Source organism: Choloepus didactylus, chromosome 5 (assembly GCF_015220235.1).
Source record: "Choloepus didactylus isolate mChoDid1 chromosome 5, mChoDid1.pri, whole genome shotgun sequence".
Lineage (NCBI taxonomy): Eukaryota > Metazoa > Chordata > Mammalia > Pilosa > Megalonychidae > Choloepus > Choloepus didactylus.
Genome location: NC_051311.1, coordinates 56,930,197 through 56,939,240, shown reverse-complemented (window position 1 = coordinate 56,939,240; position 9,044 = coordinate 56,930,197). Strand labels below are relative to the sequence as shown.

Here is a 9,044-nt window from a genome sequence, read left to right as displayed (position 1 = left end):
AAAAGAATGAGAAGTAAGAGAAAAAATATATAAATGGGGACACCATTTAATTTAAAAACTTTTTGCATCAAAGGACTTTATAAAAGGTGTAAAAAAGAAAACCCCCCTTGTGGGAGAAAATATTTGGAAACCATGTATCTGATAAGGTTTTAATATTGTTAATGTATGAAGAATTCTTACAATTCGACAACAAAAAGACAAACAACCCAATTACGAAATGAGCAATAGAAATGAATAGACATTTCTCCAATGAAGATATACAAATGGCCAATAAGCACATGAAAAGATGCTTATCATTATTAGCCATCAGGGAAATGCAAATCAAACCACAATGAGATACCATTTCACACCCACCAGAATGGCTACTATTAAAAAAATGGAAAATAAAAAGTGTTGGCAAGGATGTAGAGAAATAGGACCCCTCAGACATTGTCGGTAGGAATGCAAATGGTACAGCCACTGTGGATAATGGTTTGGCGGTTCCTTAGAAAGTTTAGTATAGAATTGCCATATGACCTGGCAATACCACTATTAGGTATATACCCAGAAGAACTGAAATAGGGACATGAAGAGATGTTTGCACACAAGTGTTTACAGCAGCATTATTCACAATTGCCACAATGTGGAAACAACCCAAGTGCCCATCAACAGATGAATGGAAAAACAAAATGTGATATATATATATATATTTGACCATAAAAAGAAATGAAGTTCTGATGTATGCAACAACATAGATGAAGCTTGAAGACATCATGTTGACTGAAATAAGCCAAACACGAAAGGACAAATATTGTATCATTTCACTGATACAAAATAATTAGAGTATGCAAATTTTAAAAGTCAGAAATTAGCATACAAGTTACCAGGGCATGGGTGGGGGTGGGGAATGGAATGTTAATGGATGTTATGGAGTTTCTTTTCAGGGTGATGAAAAAGTTTTGGTGGTGATGGTGGTACCACATTGTGAATGTAATTAAGATTGAACTGTAAAATTGAAAGTGGATAAAATGTAGTTTAATACATGTGTAAACAGAATAAAAAATATTTAAAAGCCATAGAGTAAGCCCTAATATAAACCATGGACTATAGTTAATAGTACAATTACAATAATAAGTTATCACACCAATAAAGAAATATATCCAATGTTCAAAACTCTTAGAGTGGTTTCTATCCCATTGGCTGGACCCTGATTCCTATACTTCTTGTCCACATTTTTATATATTTGCTATTTATGTACATAACAACACAGAATCTATGGTATTATTTTGTGCATAAAAAATTATATAAAATCCATGCAAATGATATAGTGGAAGCAATTTTAAACCAAGGATCAGTGGCATTTCTTTAGAGTCATTGTCTGCAAATTGTCTCCCTTGTGAGATTCTATCCAGGTTATAGGATAAAATGTTCAGTTTCCTGTTCATTAATTAAATGGCTTTTTTGTTTCATTTGAATTAAATAAAAAATATATACAATGAGATAAGTCATATTAAAAAAAGCACCTTCCTAGATATTCCTGATTTTATTTTCAACACGTATATTCTAGAGCAATAAGAACTTTGTAAATCTGAGTCCTCAATCTCCACAATTCTAAAAAATACCATGAATCAATTCTAAAATTTGTGCACATTTTTGATAGTTGGGAAAAAAGCTACAGTAGTCATCAATAAAACCCACCAAGCAGGCATGTGTTTAAATAACTATATTCTGTGGTTACCTAGAGAACTGGCCTTATCTCATGGAGTAGGAAGAAGGAATAAGAGGTGGATGCAATGGGTGGTGGAAGTGGGAAGGGTAATCAAGGAAAAGGAAGGGAAACTTGTCATGTGACATAGGGAAGCAGAGGGTGGGAACTTGTGTCCCAACTATTTCCTCTACCCATTTTCCTGGATTGGGCTGGAAAAATGGGTACCAAGTAACCTGGAGACCTTGGAATCTCTGATGCAGTGTCATAAGTCCCAGGAAGACACATTACTAGACTCACCCCATTGGTCTTTAAGTGAGATGCTGCAAATGGCAGCCAGATGAGGCCAAACTCCAGCTGGTACCTGGTTGGATCTGGTTCTGTCAGCCAGACCCCATAATGTCCAGCTGCCCAGGCCTCGCTAACCATTCATTAACTTTGCAACAACTCTGCATTTTACATGATTAGATATTTGGACCTTACTTACTGCATTATTGTGGAATTTCACTTTATATCTCAGTTAAAAAGGTTACAGATGGGAGAGAAGCTATTGTAGAACAGAATTGGAAGTAAAATTTGAAAGGCCCCTCAATAGTGAACACTGTTGGAAATAATCATTTTTGGCTTTAATAATGAGTATGTATGACTACAAAGACGTAAACTCTGAACATAAAAGTATGCAAGAGAGAAAGAAGGAAGATGAGAGAGAAAGCCAGTGAAGCCAGAAGCTGGAAGTTAGGAAACTGGGAAGAGAAGGAGGAGACCAGCAGATGTGCCATGCACCTTGTCATGTGACTGAGGAGGCCAGGATTGCCAAGCAGCCTGTCTCCAGGAAGAAGGGACAATCAAAGAAAAACAAATGAAAAGAAAAAAACTGCAACAAAGAGAAAAGGAACCATTCCAGCCTCCTTCCTCCTTCCCCTACCCTCTTGGGACCAGAAGCTGCTGGGCCTCTTCTACCTGGCAGAAACAACCAACAACGAGGAGAGGCCCAACCTCCTGCCAGAAGCTGTGAGACCCTGAAACTCTCAAAGAGGCTTGAAATGGATAACTTCTGGGAAATGGAAAGTCAGCAGAGAAAGGAAGGGAACAGGAGTTGGGAAGGAGAGGGCTCTAGATGAATCCTGTGTGTGAAATCACTTAGTACTGTGCCTGGCTCAAAGTTAGCGCTGAATAAATGTTAACTGTTGCTAAAAAAAAAAAAAAAGGCAAAGCAATAGGGACACAAGAAACTGGGGAAAAAATTTGCCACAGCAGAGAAAGGATTAGTAATTTTCCTTTTTTTTTTTTTTTTCTGTTTGCATGTTTCCTTTTTTTTTTTTTTTTTTTTCATTTTTATTGAGATTGTTCAGATACCATACAATTATCCAAAGATCCAAAGTGTACAATCACTTGCCTCTGGGTACCCTCATACAGCTGTGCATCCATCACACTTAATTTTTGTTCAATTTTTAGAAACTTTTCATTACTCCAGACAAGAAATAAAGTGAAAGATGAAAAAAAAAAAAAAAGAAAAGGAAACTCTAATCCTCCCCTATCCCTAACCAACCCCCCTCAATTGTTGACTCCTAGTATTGATATAGTACGTTTGTTACTGTTTATGAAAAAATGTTGAAATACTACTAACTGTAGTATATAGTTTGTAATAGGTAGATATTTCTTCCCTATATGCCCCTCTATTATTAACTTCTAATTGTATTGTCATACATTTGTTCTGGTTCATGAAGTGATTTCTAGTATTTGTACAGTTGATCATGGACATTGCCCACCATAGGATTCAGTTTTATACATTCCATCTTTTGATCTCCAACTTTCCTTCTGGTGGCATATATGACTCTGAGCTTCCCCTTTCCACCTCATTCACACACCATTCGGCGCTGTTAGTTATTCTCACATCTTGCTACCAACACCCCTGTTCATTTCCAAACATTTAAGTTCATCCTAATTGAACATTCTGCTCATACTAAGCAACCACTCCCCATTCTTAAGCCTCGTCCTATATCTTGGTACCTTATATTTCATGTCTATGAGTTTACATATTGTAATTAGTTCCTATCAGAGAGACCCTGCAATAATTGTCCTAATGTGTCTGGCTTATTTCACTCAGTATATTGCCCTCGAGGTTTTGTCATCAACCCATTTTTTTTTAATATGGTTTTGTTCACACCCCATACATTCCATCCCAAGTAAATAATTGATGGTTTTCTGCATGGTCATACATTTATGTGTTCACCACCTTCACCACTATCTATATAAGAGCATCTACATTTCTTCCACAAGGCAGGAGGGAGAGTCAAAGAAGGTAGAGAAGCAAAAGAAAGAGGAAAAAAAAATTACAGCTAGGAAGCAGCAAAAGGAAAAATAACCTTAAATCAAAGTAGAATAAAGAATCAGACAATACCACCAATGTCAAGTGTCTAACATGCCTCCCCTATCCCCCCCTCTTATCTGCATTCATCTTTGTATATCACCTGTGTTACATTAAAGGAAGCATAATACAATGATTCTATTAGTTACAGTCTCTAGTTTATGCTGATTGCATCCCTTCCCCAATGCCTCCCCATTTTTAACACCTTGCAAGGTTGACATTTGCTTCTTCTCCCTCGTAAAAACATATTTGTACATTTTATCACAATTGTTGAATACTCTAGATTTCACCAAGTTACACAGTCCCAGTCGTTATCTTTCCTCCTTTCTTGTGGTGTCTCACATGCTCCCCATCTTCCTCTCTCAACCGTATTCACAGTTACCTTTGTTCAGTGTACTTACATTGTTGTGCTACCATCTCCCAAAATTGTGTTCCAAACCACAAACTCCTGTCTTCTATCACCCTGTAGTGCTCCCTTTAGTATTTCCTGTAGGACAGGTGTTTTGTTCACAAAGTCTCTCATTGTCTGTTTGTCAGAAAATATTTTGAGCTCTCCCTCATATTTGAAGGACAGCTTTGCTGGATATAGGATTCTTGGTTGGTGGTTTTTCTCTTTCAGTATCTTAAATATATCACACCACTTCCTTCTTGCCTCCATGGTTTCTGCTGAGAGATCCGCACATAGTCTTATTAAGCTTCCTTTGTATGTAATGGATCGCTTTTCTCTTGCTGCTTTCAGGATTCTCTCTTTGTCTTTGACATTTGATAATCTGATTATTAAGTGTCTTGGCGTAGGCCTATTCATATCTCTTCTGTTTGGAGTACGTTGTGCTTCTTGGATCTGTAATTTTATGTCTTTCATAAGAGATGGGGAATTTTCATTAATTATTTCCTCTATTATTGCTTCTGCCCCCTTTCCCTTCTCTTCTCCTGCTGGGACACCAATGATATGTACATTATTGTACTTTGTTTCATCCTTGAGTTCCCGGAGATGTTGCTCATATTTTTTCATTCTTTTCTCCATCTGCTCCTTTGCGTGTAGGCTTTCAGGTGTTTTGTTCTCCAGTTCCTGAGTATTTTCTTCTGCCTCTTGAGATCTGCTGTTGTATGTTTCCATTGTGTCTTTCATCTCTTGTGTTGTGCCTTTCATTTCCATAGATTCTACTAGTTGTTTTTTTGAACTTTTGATTTCTGCCGTATACATGTCCAGTGCTTCCTTTACAGCCTCTATCTCTTTTGCAATATCTTCTCTAAACTTTTTGATTTGATTTAGCATTAGTTGTTCAAATTCCTGTATCTCAGTTGAAGTGTACATTTGTTCCTTTGACTGGGCCATAACTTTGTTTTTCTTAGTGTAGGTTGTAATTTTCTGTTGTCTAGGCATGGTTTACTTGGTTATCCAAATCAGGTTTTCCCAGACCAGAACAGGCTCAGGTCCCAGAGGGAAGAAATATTCAGTATCTGGTTTCCCTGCGGGTGTGTCTTAGAAAATTGCTCCACCCTTTGATGCCTCGGGTCACTGTGCTTTTCTGCCCAGCAAGTGATGCCTGTTAGCCTATAATTCTTGACTGGTGTGAGGAGGTATGGCCGTGTTCCCCCAGGCTCTGGGGTCTGGTTCTGAATGGAAAGGGCTCCACCCCTTTCCTCCTAGAGAAGACAGACCCCTCAGGTGGAGGTCATTAGCATTTCAATGGTCTTGCTCTCTGCTTGTGCTGTCTCCACCCTTCCCAGAGTCACAACCCTGGAAACTGAAAATGACTGGGGTTTTCTCCACTGAGCCAAAAAAGAAACAGATAGTCCCCTTCAGACCCAATCCAAGGCGACCCTCCGGCTTTCCCAGGTCAGTTGTCACCCAAAGCCTCTGTCTGTTTTTTGGGGCTGCGTACCTGTAGTGAGCAGTTCACATTCACTACTTAAAACCCCAGTTGGAGCTCAGCTGAGCTATATTCGCTTGCTGGGAGAGAGCTTCTCTCTGGCACCACCAGGCTTTGCAGCTCCGGCTATGGGGGAGGGGGTCTCCCGACCTGGTTCCGCAGGTTTTACTTACAGATTTTATGCTGTGTTCTCGGGCATTCCCCCCAATTCAGGTTGGTATATGATGAGTGGATGGTCTCGTTTGTCCCCCCGCAGTTATTCTGGATTATTTACTAGTTGTTTCTGATTTTTTGTAGTTGTTCCAGGGGGACTAGTTAGCTTCCACTCCTCTCTATGCCGCCATCTTGCCTGAGTCAGTAATTTTCTTTTGATTGACAGAGCTTATTCAAATCAATAAGAAATATCTAAGATGCCCAAAGTAAAGCTGGTACACAAAAATTGGCCAATAAGCAATATGAAAATCTGTTCATTTTTTTAATTTATTTTTTTATTACTACCCAATAAGCCAATAAGACAAATTAAAGCAAGGTATTTTCATCATAACAAAAGTTAAAAAAATAAAAGGAAAATATATCTAGAAAGATGTAAATGTTAACTGATTTTTTTCCACGTTATATGGTAACAGGTCAATTTTATTTTTGTTATTCTTAAATATAATTTTCAAATTTTCAATAGGAACTTCACTTTTACAATCACAGAAGTAATAAAGCATTTTTAAAAAACAAATAAGGATTTAATTCAATCCTTTATTTCATATATTTATTGGAATGCCAAATCAAAGAAAAACTCTTTTTTGAAATTGTTTTCATCCAATTGGCCTTTCAACTTTAGAAAACAAATGTTCTAGATGTACAAAGCAGTGAATTAGATTACATTTTATTTTAAATTCTACCCAGTACTTTTGTCCTCATTAGTCGTCACTAGGGTAAATGTTTTCCCAAGAATCCCACTGCACTTTTTCACTCTTTAACTTTCTAGTGCTGCCTGTCAGCTTTTTGTTGATTCAAAAAGGTCAGTCTCAGGGATATTAGGAAGAATTGGCAGCTGCCAAGAAGATGCTGACCATAGTGATGGTCGAATTAATGTGTCACCTAGGCCAGGTTTTGGTGTCCAGTTGTTTGATCAAGCAATCACTGGCTTCATTGTTACTGTAAGTGTATTTCATGGATTTGAATCATTAGTCTGTTGATTACAATCTCTTCTGGCTGATCATATCTACAATCCTCAAAGGAGGTAACTTCAGCAATGAGAGAATCTCATCCAATCCTTAAAGGGAGAACTGATGAGTTCAGCAGTCAGACTGAAGAATTTCTATCTCTACTTCAGCCAGCATCTACTGGGGAATTCATCAAAATCTTCATCAGAATTCTCACCTGGTAGCCTGACCTATGGAGTTTGGATTTACCAGTCCTTAAAGTTGCATAAGCCAATCCCTATACTAGATCTCATATTTACATACACAAATATCCTGTCAGTTCTGTTCATCTGTTGAACGCTGACTAACACAATTATTCTTTAACAAATTAGACAATATAGGTGCTTTGGTGTCACCACTGTGCTTCTGCCCCGGGTTTGCCCTTGCCATTCTCACTGCCTGGGACGCTTTTCCCTCAGAGAGCTGAGCGGCTTTCTGCCTCATATTCTTCAAGTCTTTACTCATTTACCACCTTCTCAGTAAAACCTTCCCTCACCTCGCTTTTAAAATTAGATCACCTCCTCTTGCATACCAGAAAATGCATCTCCAAGCTGCATGAACTATTTCATGATAGTTTTCTTATCATGAAAGCAGGGAAAGTGCTTTGGCATAATGCTCCTATTCAAGAGGGGATTAACCAGTCAAGAGCCAGGTTTAAGCCAAGTATCAGTATGATTAAGAAATGTACTGGGGCCGCCTGCTTCTCCACTTCCAGGTGAGCGGAGGTGACCTCTTCCCCACGTGCAGTTGCCGGCTTGGAAGTCTTCGCTGTGCTGCGGGATTCTCAGGTTGGTTCTTGGGGAGCACCCGCCGCTGCCACCCTCTGCCCTCCCCAATAGTAGGCTGATTCTGTAGTAGCATCTGGCTGGGAAATGGTTGTACTTTCAGGGCTCGCTGAAGTCACTGTGATCCTGTTAGATATCAAAGGTACCACAATTCTGATTGCTTTCACGATGGACATTTGATTTCCTTACATCAAAGAAAATGTTAAAAGAGTATCTGCAGACAAATTAGGTAAAAGAGGAGTGCCAACAGGACGTCAATCTTATGAGGAAACAGGCTGAAGAGAATCCCATCTGGATGGGGCTGTTCTGATGGCTGCAGCATCTGGGGTGGATGACCTGCAACAGATGAGCCAAGCTGTGGTGGGTAATGTGTGCTGGGAGATGTCTCTGGACCGAAAGACCACCGCGGGGCCACATGTGGAAGGCGGCATTCACAGCTGGGCACATAAAAGCAGAGTTCTTTGAAGCTTTAGTTCCAGCAGTCAAGAAATGGAGAGAGGCTGGAATGAAGGTGTATATCTATTCTTCAGGGAGTGTAGAGGCATATAAACTATTATTTGGACATTCTACAGAGGGAGATATCTTAAGCTTGTCAGTGATCACTTTGATACCAAGGTTGGACACAAAGTGGACAGAATTACTGCAAGATCGCAGTCAACATTGGGTGCTGAACCAACAACATCCTGTTTCTGACAGATGTTACTCTAGAGGTCATGCTGCCAAGGGAGCAGATGTGCATGTAGCTGTAGTGGTGAGACCTGGCATCGCAGATTAACCGATGACAAAAAGAGTTACTACAGCCTCATCACATCCTTCAATGAACTGTACCTGCCTTCCTCAACCTAGAGAAGGATTTTTCACTTCCCATGCTGTTACTCACAGAGTCGTCTCTATAGTCTAGTTTTCTTCTAACAGTAAAAGAAACTTAAAAACTAAGAAAACACATATATACATGCACATATATACAAGTGTATGTATGTGTATGCTCAAATTACCTTCCACAGACACATAAGTGAAAAAAAAAGTTCAGTGAAATGGAAGCTTATTTATAAATGTATTATATGTAGAAATTGTTTGAAACCACAACTCTAACCCTTATTAAGGGCAAAATGTAGTCAATAGAAGAAATTACTAAAC

At 38.9% G+C, this 9,044-nt stretch overlaps 1 pseudogene; it reads left to right on the top strand.

Moving 5' to 3' along the window:
* Nucleotides 1–7,994: 7,994 nt before the first annotated feature.
* On the top strand, nucleotides 7,995–8,753 carry LOC119534079 (annotated as a pseudogene).
* The last annotated feature ends 291 nt before the right edge of the window (nucleotides 8,754–9,044 follow it).